This window comes from Acinonyx jubatus, chromosome B3 (genome assembly GCF_027475565.1).
Source record: "Acinonyx jubatus isolate Ajub_Pintada_27869175 chromosome B3, VMU_Ajub_asm_v1.0, whole genome shotgun sequence".
Lineage (NCBI taxonomy): Eukaryota > Metazoa > Chordata > Mammalia > Carnivora > Felidae > Acinonyx > Acinonyx jubatus.
Genome location: NC_069386.1, coordinates 5,744,634 through 5,754,752, shown reverse-complemented (window position 1 = coordinate 5,754,752; position 10,119 = coordinate 5,744,634). Strand labels below are relative to the sequence as shown.

General features: G+C 44.1%; 1 pseudogene; it reads right to left on the bottom strand.

Moving 5' to 3' along the window:
• Nucleotides 1-554: 554 nt before the first annotated feature.
• LOC106965931 (dnaJ homolog subfamily A member 1-like) lies at nt 555-9,337 on the bottom strand (annotated as a pseudogene).
• Nucleotides 9,338-10,119: the final 782 nt, after the last annotated feature.

Here is a 10,119-nt window from a genome sequence, read left to right as displayed (position 1 = left end):
TACAGCTTAACAATTAAGGGTCACACACTGAAGTCCATACATACACCTAGCATTTCAGTCTAAGCTGTTTCATGTCCATAGAGCTGAGATCAATCACAAGGTATGACGTAATAAACGCTAGGGGAGATTTTTTTTTTTTTAAGTAGTTTTTACAAGTATTAAACTTACCTTGCACACTGAAGTCATCACACACACAGCACAGAGTCAGAGCTTTTTATTTAAGTTTACTCTTCATTTAACTTTCAAAACACTACTATAGCTGAATATCTTTTTAATGTTTTTAAATGTTTATTATACTTTTTTGAGAGAGAGAGACAGAGCGCGAGTTGGGGAGGGGCAGAGAGAGGGAGACGCAGAATCGGAAGCAGGCTCCAGGTTGTCAGCACAGAGCCCGACGCGGGGCTCGAACCCACAAACTGTGAGATCATGACCTGAGCTGAAGTCGGACGCTTAACTGACTGAGCCACCCAGGTGCCCCTATAGTTGAATATTTAAAGCAAAAGCAATAGCAAGTAATGAGCTACGATTGTAGTCTTTCATTAACTCAATACCGCCTATAAAATGCCAGCGGTGCTATTTACTGACTCCATTAAGAGTTCTGACCGCCAAACACCACCCCTAAGATGATGTTCATCGTCCTCATATGCTTCTCCATTGTAATGGCGCCATCTTTCCTGATGTGGAGCAAAGTCCACCAGTCCTGCCTGGTCCATTTCATCAGTCTTTTCCACTTCCTTCCTCTCAGGTAGGAGTTTTTCCAGCAGAGAGAGTTTATCAGGAGAGAGAAAGGCATTCTCAGGAAAGTTTACCTCAAATTCGATGATCAGGTGACCCTTGTCATACGGTCTACGATAAATTGGCATGCCTTTTGTCTAGCACACGCTTAACATCGCCGTACGTGACAATCTCACCTGGAAGGAGAGGTGATGACAATGGTTCTGTTGTCCAGAGCAGATGTTGGCTTTTGAAAACCACACAGTGCTTCAACCCACTGGATGTCCACACACGTGGAAAGATCCTCTCCTCACAGAGGAAAAACAGCCTGGTCCTTCTGATCTAAAACAGTGATGACATCTCCTGGTTCCAGAACCAGTTCTTGGTCTCCTTCACCATGGAATGTTTATTTTCTGGTCATCTTCCATGCCTTTGTCAATATGAACTTCTAGAATCTTCTTTTCTCAAACTATCTCCCTTCCATTGCAGATTTTACATCGATCTTTAGGACCGATCCGTTCCCTATGGCCCTGGCACTCCATGCACACAGACTGAATTTGCTGAGTCATTCCAAGTCCTCCCCCATGAGTTCTTATTTGCACCCCAGTACCTCAGCAATTGGGACAACATTCTTCCACTCCTTTCTTAACACCTGGGCCTTCACATTTGTCGCAAATCACATTGTTTTGAAAAGCTAGTTTTCCTGTTGCACCATTATGTAAATCTGCTAAGGTTACAGAGAGCTAACCTCTCCTTTTCTCTGCATCCTTCGTCCTCCTCCAAAAAAAACCTATCAAAGATGTCCACAGGGGAGCCAAAACCACCACCAGCTCCTCCCTCTTTAATTGCCTGTTCTCCTCCTTTGTCATATAATTCCCTTTCCTTTGCATCAGAGAGCACTCCGGGTAAGCTTGAGAAATCTGTTTAAACTTCTCTCCTTCATTTGGATTCTTAACAAGGTGGTACTTCAAAGCCGGTTTCCTGTAAGCCTTTTCCATTTCTTCCTGGGTGGCATTGGGTTTGACCCCCAAAACATAATAAGTAGTTTCTATCTCTCACCATTTTCTATAGCTGGTGAGTGGGCCAAGGCCAGTGTGGGGGAGCAGAAAGGAGCGCATGGCTGGGCACAGCTTGGACGCCCACCGTTCCTCCACTTCTCACTGAGCATTCTGGAAAGCTCCCTAAAGATTTTATTTTCAAGTAATCTCTACACCCAATGTGGGGCTTTAACTCACAACCCCAAGATCAAGAGTTGAATGCTCCTCCAACTGAGCCAGCTGGGTGCCCTTGAAGAACAAGCCTTGTTAAAATGTCTACACCATCCAAAGCAATCTATACATTTAATGTAATCCCTATCAAAATACCAATGGCATTTTTCACAGAACTAGAACAAACAATCCTAAACTTTGTATGGAAACACAAAAGACCCCAAAAACAGCCTTGAAAAAGAAAACAAAAGCTGGAGGCATCACAATTCCGGGCTTCAAGTTATATTATGAAGCTACAGTAACCAAAACAGTATGGTACTGACACAAAAATAGACACACAGATCAATGGAGTAAAACATAAAACCCAGAAATAAACCCATGATTATATGGTCAATTAAGCTTCAACAAAGGAGGCAAGAATATACAATGGGAAAAAGTCTCTTCAACAAACTGATGTTGGGAAAACTGGACAGCCACGTGCAAAAGAATGAAGCTGGACCACTTTCTTTCACAATACATAAAACTCAAAATGGATTAAAGACCTAAATGTGAGACCTGAAACCATAAAAATCCTAGAAGAGAACACAGGCAATAATTTTCTAACACTGGCCATAATATTTTTCTAGATACGTCTCCTGAGGCAAGGAAAACAAAAGCAAAAATAAACTATTGGGACTAGATCAAAACAAAATGTGTCTGCACAGCAAAGGAAACAATGAAACTAAACGGTAACCTACTGAATGGGAGAAGATATTTGCAAATTACATATCCTATAAACGGTTAGTATTCAAAATCTATAAAGAACTTATAAAACTCTGGGAATGCAAGCTGGTGCAGCCACTCTGGAAAACAGTGTGGAGGTTCCTCAAAAAACTAAAAATAGAACTACCCTACGACCCAGCAATTGCACTACTAGGCATTTATCCACAGGTGTGCTCTTTCGAAGAGACACGTGCACCCCCATGTTTATAGCAGCACTATCCACAATAGCCAAAGTACGGAAAGAGCTCAAATGTCCACCGATGGATGAATGGCTAAAGAAGATGTGGTATATATATACAATGGAGTATTACTCGGCAATCGAAAAGAATGAAATCTTGCCATTTGCAACTATGTAGATGGAACTGGAGGGTATTATGCTAAGCGAAATTAGAGAAAGACAAAAATCATAGGACTTCACTCATATGAGGACTTTGACACAAAACAGATGAACCTAAGGGAAGGGAAACAAAATTCATAAAAAAAACAGAGAGGGGGACAAAAGAGAAGAGGCTCATAAATATGGGGAACAAACTGAAGGTTACTAGAGGGGTTGTGGGAGGGGGGATGGGCTAAATGGGGAAGGGGCACTAAGGAATCTACTCCTGAAATCATTGTTGCACTGTATGCTAACTAATTTGGACGTAATTTTTTTTTAAATAATAATAAATAAATAGATAAATAAATAAATTAAAATTAAATTAAATTTAAAAAAATAAAATAAAATAAAATAACTTATAAAACTCAATCCTCAAAAAACAAATAATCTAATTTTAAAATGGGCAGAAGACTATGAACAGACATTTCTCCAAATAAGACATCCAGATGGCCAACAGACGCAAGAACAGATACTCCACATCACTCATCATCAGGCAAATGCAAATCAAAACCACGCTGAGATATCACCTCACACCTGTCAGAAGGGCTAAAATCAACAACAAAAGAAACAACAGGTGTTGACAAGGATGTGGAGAAAGGGGAGCCCTCCAGAGCGGAGGTGGGTGGGAGATGGGGGAAGTAGGGGATGGGAATTAAAGAGTATTCTTACCATGATTAAAAATAATAATAATAATAATGATTTTAAAAAGAAAAAACTAAAGCACTTACCATGTGTTTAAAAAAAAATGGAAGTAAAAATTTGAAAATCCAGACCCAAAATAAACTAGAACAGAAGACCAAAGCCAGGAGGGTGTTCGAAACCACGTATGTAAGCCATGGAGTCCATAGTTACTAAATATGAGCTAATTCTTACTCATCTTTAGCAGCTCCTGATAAGGCTCACCCCCAATTTGTCATTATATTCAGAACGAAATACATCCCTATTTGAAATGCCACCTTGGTTCTATCCTTTTTTTTCCCTTTCCTTTTCTTTTAATATGGATACTCTACTTGCAAATATTTCTTGGCTTTTTATTCCTTTTTTTCCCCCGTTGGCTCTTTTTAAAAAAAAATTTTTTTTAAATGTTTATTTATTTTTGAGAGAGAGTGAGACAGAGACAGAGCGTGAGTGGGGGAAGGGCAGAGAGCAAGGGAAACACAGAATGTGAAGCAAGATCCAGACTCTGAGCTGTCAGCACAGAGCCCGACGTGGGGCTCGAACTCACAAAGTGTGAGATCATGACTTGAGCTGAAGTCAGGTGCTCAAGCACTGAGCCACCCAGGTGCCCCTCCCTTGGCTCTTTATTCCTGCCCACTGATCTGTCCCTGTGGTACCGCCCCATGTTAACGTTTGTAGTTCCATAAGACAGTCCAGTAAACAGTAGGGCAAGTTCTGCTTTGTAACTCGTCTCAATTTAACCTTGAATTTTCCTCCCACACTTATTTTCCCAGGTGTATCCACCTATTCTAGACAGATTAGAGCCCCTGGGGTGACCCTTGACCTTCAAGGCTTAGGGCATGGTGATGCTGGGCTCCCAGGCAGGTCTGTCTCTGCCCAGCAGGAATCTCCAGGCTAATCTGAGTGACAGTAACCAACCCCCAACCTTGAAGCAAGGTGTCCTTAAGATTCCCATTTATCGCCAGACTCACATTCCAGAATAGTAAAGGGTGTCCTTTTCCAACGGATGAGCCTCTGCTGCTCCCCCAGGGGTGATTGATTTGCCCAGAGCACCTAAACCATGCCTGTTTCTAGGAAGGGAATAAACCTATTTCTTCCCTAGACTAGAAACCCCCATACGGGGCACAGGCGTGTCAAGGAGAACCATGGTGTTGAGATTCCTGATGCGGTGTTAGTTAGCTCTTGGGTTGGTTTGTTTTTTGTTTTTTGGTTTTTTTTAACCTTCTTTTTTTTTAAATGTTTATTTATTTGAGACAGAGAGAGACATCAAGCTGGCAAGGGGCAGAGAGAGAGGGAGAGAGAGAATCCCAAGCAGGTATGACCTGCTGACGGTGAGAAGCCCGATGCGGGGCTCCAACTCACAAACTGAGCCAAAATGAGGCATCAGACACTCAACGGACTGAGCCACCCAGACGCCCCTGTTTTCCTTCTTGATGCTGTTTGCAAGATGCTGGGCTTAAGAGAATAAATATCCCCAGACTCAAAGTCACAAACGTCATGTTGACTGTAAAGGAAACCGTTTCACAGAGAAGAGGCAGGATGGGTCAGGGCGATTCCCGGGAGGGTCATTTCAGGGGCCTCTGCCATGCTCCCCTGCTCTGACCACTGGACACTGTTCCACCTGACCAGACAACAGGCTGTCTTCTCCATATTGTCACATTTTGCTTGTATTTACATCTGTGTTTGTCTTAGGTGCCTACGGAGAGGTAGACTGTCTCTGGGGAGTAGAACGCCAGAGTCAGGGGTCCTCCGAGAGCTGCCAGCGCGGGTCCCCGTGTCAACGGAACATTCCTCACTGCCGTGTTCATAAAGAAATGGCTGGTGTTAAATGGTGAGCTTTGGGAACAATCTGGGAGAAACTACTGCTATATTTCTGCTTTGAGGGCAAGTGTTACAGAAATAGCCTGTCAGCTTTACCCTGCAAACTGTCGTACTTGGACCGAATAGTAGGGAGCAGGGAGACGTGATCATTCGCCACAGTCTGTCCTTCAGCCAAGCTGTCCACATCCTGGTGCCGTTGGGTTACGTTTGAGAAGAGCGAGGGGCTTCAGAAACCCGTTTGTGACATTTGCTGTGTTAGATTTTGTTTGAGCGGCGCCCGGGTGGCTCAGTTGGTTAAGTGTCAGACCCTTGATTTCGGCTGGGGTCATGATCTCACAGTTGGTGGGATCGAGCCCCATGTCAGGCTCTGCGTTGGGAGCAGGGAGCCTGCTTGGGATTCTCTTTCTCTGCCCCTCCCTGACTCACACACACATGCACGCTCTCTCTCTGTCTCTCCAGGTAAAATAAACAAACATTTAAAAAAATAAGATTTTGGGGGCACCCGGGTGGCTCAGTCGGTTCGGCGTCCGACTTCGGCTCAGGTCATGATCTCACGGTTTGTGAGTTCGAGCCCCACGTCAGGCTCTGTGCTGACGGCTCAGAACTTGGAGCCTGCTTTGGATTCTGTCTCCCTCTCTCTCTCTGCCCCTCCCCCACTCACACTCTGTCTCTCTCTCTCTCTCTCTCTCTCTCAAAATATAAACATTAAAAAAAATTTTTTACGTAAGATTTTGTTTTGAAATGTTTTTATTATTCTTTCTGGCTCTACGTACTCATTGCAGAAAATTTAGAAAATACAGAGAAGTATAAAGAATTAAAATTACCCATACTTCTCCATTCAAAGTTACCGCTGTTAACATTTTAGTGAATTTTCTCCAGCCTGTTTTTTATATATAACTGAGATCTTCCAGTATATACACATTTATTTCCTGACTCCCACTTACCGTATCATTAAAATAGTCTGCAAAGACCATTTTAAAAACTACGTAAAGTTTTTTGGGTTTTTGGGTTGGTTTTTTTTCAGTAAAGTTACGTTCTATGCACCTGTAATAACTTGCTAAACCATCCTTTTGTTGCAGTACATCAAAGTTCTTTCTAGCTCTAATTTTTATAAATGTAGCAGGGTCTTTTTTTTTTTTAATGTTTATTTATTTCTTTGGGGGGTGAGGGGCAGAGAGAGAGGGAGAGAGAAAATCCCAAGCAGCTCCGCGCTATCAGCACAGAGCCTGACGTGGGGCTCGATCCTAAGAATCAAGAGATCATGACCTGAGCTGAAATGGAGTTGGATGCTTAGCTCACTGAGCCACGCAGGCATCCTGAAATGCAACTATATTGTGGGGGGGGGGGGGGGGGGTTGGGGGGGGGACGGTGAAGAAAAAATGTAGCTCTTTCATTTTTTTCTGGTCTCCCCATGTCCTGTTCTCTGGCTGGCATGGGGGAAAATGTGACCTTTCAATTATTAGTCCTATCCAATAATCCTCATCTGTGAGGCTCAGTCTAAGAAAAGGTGGCCAGGCGTCCACTACTGACAAGATGGAGACTGCGAAGGAGGGGGAAGGAGTGTGGCTTCTGGGATCCCAGAGGCAGGGGATCCCAGAGAAGGGAGGCTTGGGCTCCTTGGCCATGGGTTTCCTCAGGTCCCTTCTGAGTCACATCACAGTGATCCCCTCCAGCAACTCCACGGCTCCCTCTTAGCTAGGCCCGGATCCCATCTGGGGGCAATACAGGGGCCGGGGGAGTCAGACGCAGGGCCCCCCACCTGGGATAGTTACAGGGCTGGGTGTAAGGCGGCCTCCTCCCGGGACTCCAAGCAGGAAGAGGGGCAAAGCCCCCTCCATCATGGGTGCCCTGAGTTGCTGACTTATCTGCCTGGGCTCTCTTCCCCCATTGCTTTCATTTTCCTGTTTTTCCCAGGGCCCAACACAGGCAGACTCCCCACCCACCCCCCCCACCCCACACACCCCCCCACCCCCCCCCCACCCCCCCCCCCCCCGCCGTCCCGCCATCTAGAACAGGAAGCTTCCGGCCTGCCTTCCAGAGCTGGAAGGATTATCTCCTCCGCTAAGGGAGGACCCCACAGGCTGAGTCTTCTGAGCCTGGCTGTTGAAATGCTGAAGCAGGGGGTTGCGGGGGTGCCCAGGATCAAAAGAAAATAGTTTAGAAGATCTTTTCTTTAAAGACAGACTCCTGTTTTGCAAGGCTCATGTCTTGCTGTGTAATTCTATTCTGAACGTCAGGAGCTGGGTAGTAATTCCTTCTTTCTCTCTTCATTCTTTCTGTAATTTTGCATTTCGCTGAAATGAATGCCATCGGTTGTAAGATGCACTGTTATTTTAGGTACTCCCGAGAAAGAAAAACAAGCTTCCAATTAAGTTACGGACGATGCTTTTTTATAATTTAGAATTTGGGTTTCTACTTCTTGAAAAAGCTCGTGTTAGACTTACGTAGACGTGCATTTTTATCATATATCGCTCTCGTGCATAGGTCCAAGGGAGAATAGAAGGGGAGTAAATTGGCAAGTGCTCCTAAAACTTCTTTACAGAAGAGACTGTTGCAGAGGGTCCTCTGGAATCCCTCTTCAACTCAAAGTTGTCTGTGCATGAAGAGTGTTGTTGACACAGGATCTCTTAATGCAGAGATTAAGTAAGAGATCTGCCAGAGCCTCTGGAATTTTCTTCCACACTGCTGACATCCATCCTGCAAGTTTTTTTTTTTAACTTTATTTCTTTATTTCGAGAGAGAGAGAGCGAGAGCGAGCGAGAATGGGAGGGACGGAGAGAGAGAGAGGGAGACAGAGAATCCCAAGCGGGCTCTGTGCTGTCACATGTTCTTGGAAAGATTCTAACACTTTCTGAGACCTTAATCCTCTTGATTTTATTAACGGTGCTGGAAAGAAAATCTTTGAATAGAAAACTTTGATTGCAATTCTGCTATTTCTTCAGAGAGATTCCTAGGAGAGGGTTTAGATATTTAACAGTGAGGCTTTTTTTTTTTTTTTTTTTTTTTTTTTTGTCGTCAATATACACCATCACTATTGGATCAGGCGTGAGGTGGACAGACACGGGTGCACACTCACTCGCACACACGTGCATACTGTGGCAGCGGTGGAACACGAGTGCTCTCAGTAGACCAGAAATGATCAGGAACTCTTGAGAGACAGAAGGAGAATGAGGCTAGATTGAAGGAGGAAACCACAGCATAAACTACATGCAAGAGAAGACCGCTATAGAAGTCGAGAGCAGCTGAGAGGCTCCAAGCTTGGAAATGGCAGAGACAGGAAACAGAAAGAAGCCCAGGAACTACTCGAAGGTGGTTTGTTGCAGCCCCACAGTAAGAACAGGAGGCTGGCTCTCTGGTTTCCTCCCCCTTATTGTGCCAAGAAGAGGACAACAGACTCAGGTGGGCACTTGAGCTTACAAATGATGGCTGTGATCAGGAAGCCCACCAATACTTGGGAGTGAGGAGCCTCTTTGGTCATAGACATAGGCTCTTGGTTCACCCCACCCAGTAGAGTCTTTTATTCCTCCACCATAATCCCTGGATTTGGGATGTAGGAAACAGTTAGTGTTCACACACATTGGCCACGTTTGTCACAAATCTTTAACAAGTAATGGCAAATATGACTAATAGTGGCTCAAGACAAAAGACATTTCAGTAAATCACATCACAGGATGTCTCAAGGTGGTTTGGGGTTTGGCAGCTCTGACTCAATTAAAGCTATCCACAAAATAGATTTCAGACTTTCCACTTCACCATCCTTAGTGTAGAGCTGCCTCATGGTCGCAGAATGGCTGCTGTGCTCCGGGTATTACATCTATGTCAAAGGAAGGAAGAAAGGGAAAGAGGCAGTATCGTTGGCTTTTCTTCACACAAGTGTCCCTTTTACAGTGAAGTGAAAGATTTCCCAGAAATCTCTCGGTAGGTTTCCACTTATATCTCATTGGCTAGAAGTTTGTCACATGCCAGATATAGCTGCAGGGGAGGCTGGGAAAGAGAGGCACTGGAATCCCAGGTGACTTAGTACAATCAGGATCTGTCACGTGAGCTGGTTGGGCATATGACTGCCCAAACACCATCAGGGTTTTGTTAGGAAGCAAGAAGTGAGGAACATCTATCGGTAGCCATTGCCAGAGTCTTCCGTGGAAGCCAAAAGGAGAAGTACACAAAGACAATCACACATCCAAGAGTCAAAAAATATTTGTGAATTAACAACATATCGACTCACAGATCCTAAACCCAACAAGCAGAAGAAACCATAAGACTTTAGATTACTTACATAAAATACCCTCAGATGGATAAGAGGAGAAATTTGCATTCAAAAATAATACTTAGAGATTGTGGCTAAAAGGTAAATCGGACGTTAAAAAAAACAACCCTCAAAGTCAGAATGGACACACTTACAACGTGAAGCATACAGTAGAAAGACAAACCAATCAAAAAGAAAGAAAAAAATTATCTACACTTAGAGGCAGTGTGGTGATATTTCATGACACCAAGGATAAAAAACAAAAAATGGGACCCCTGGGTGGCTCGGTCGGTTAAGCACCGGAGTCTTGGTCT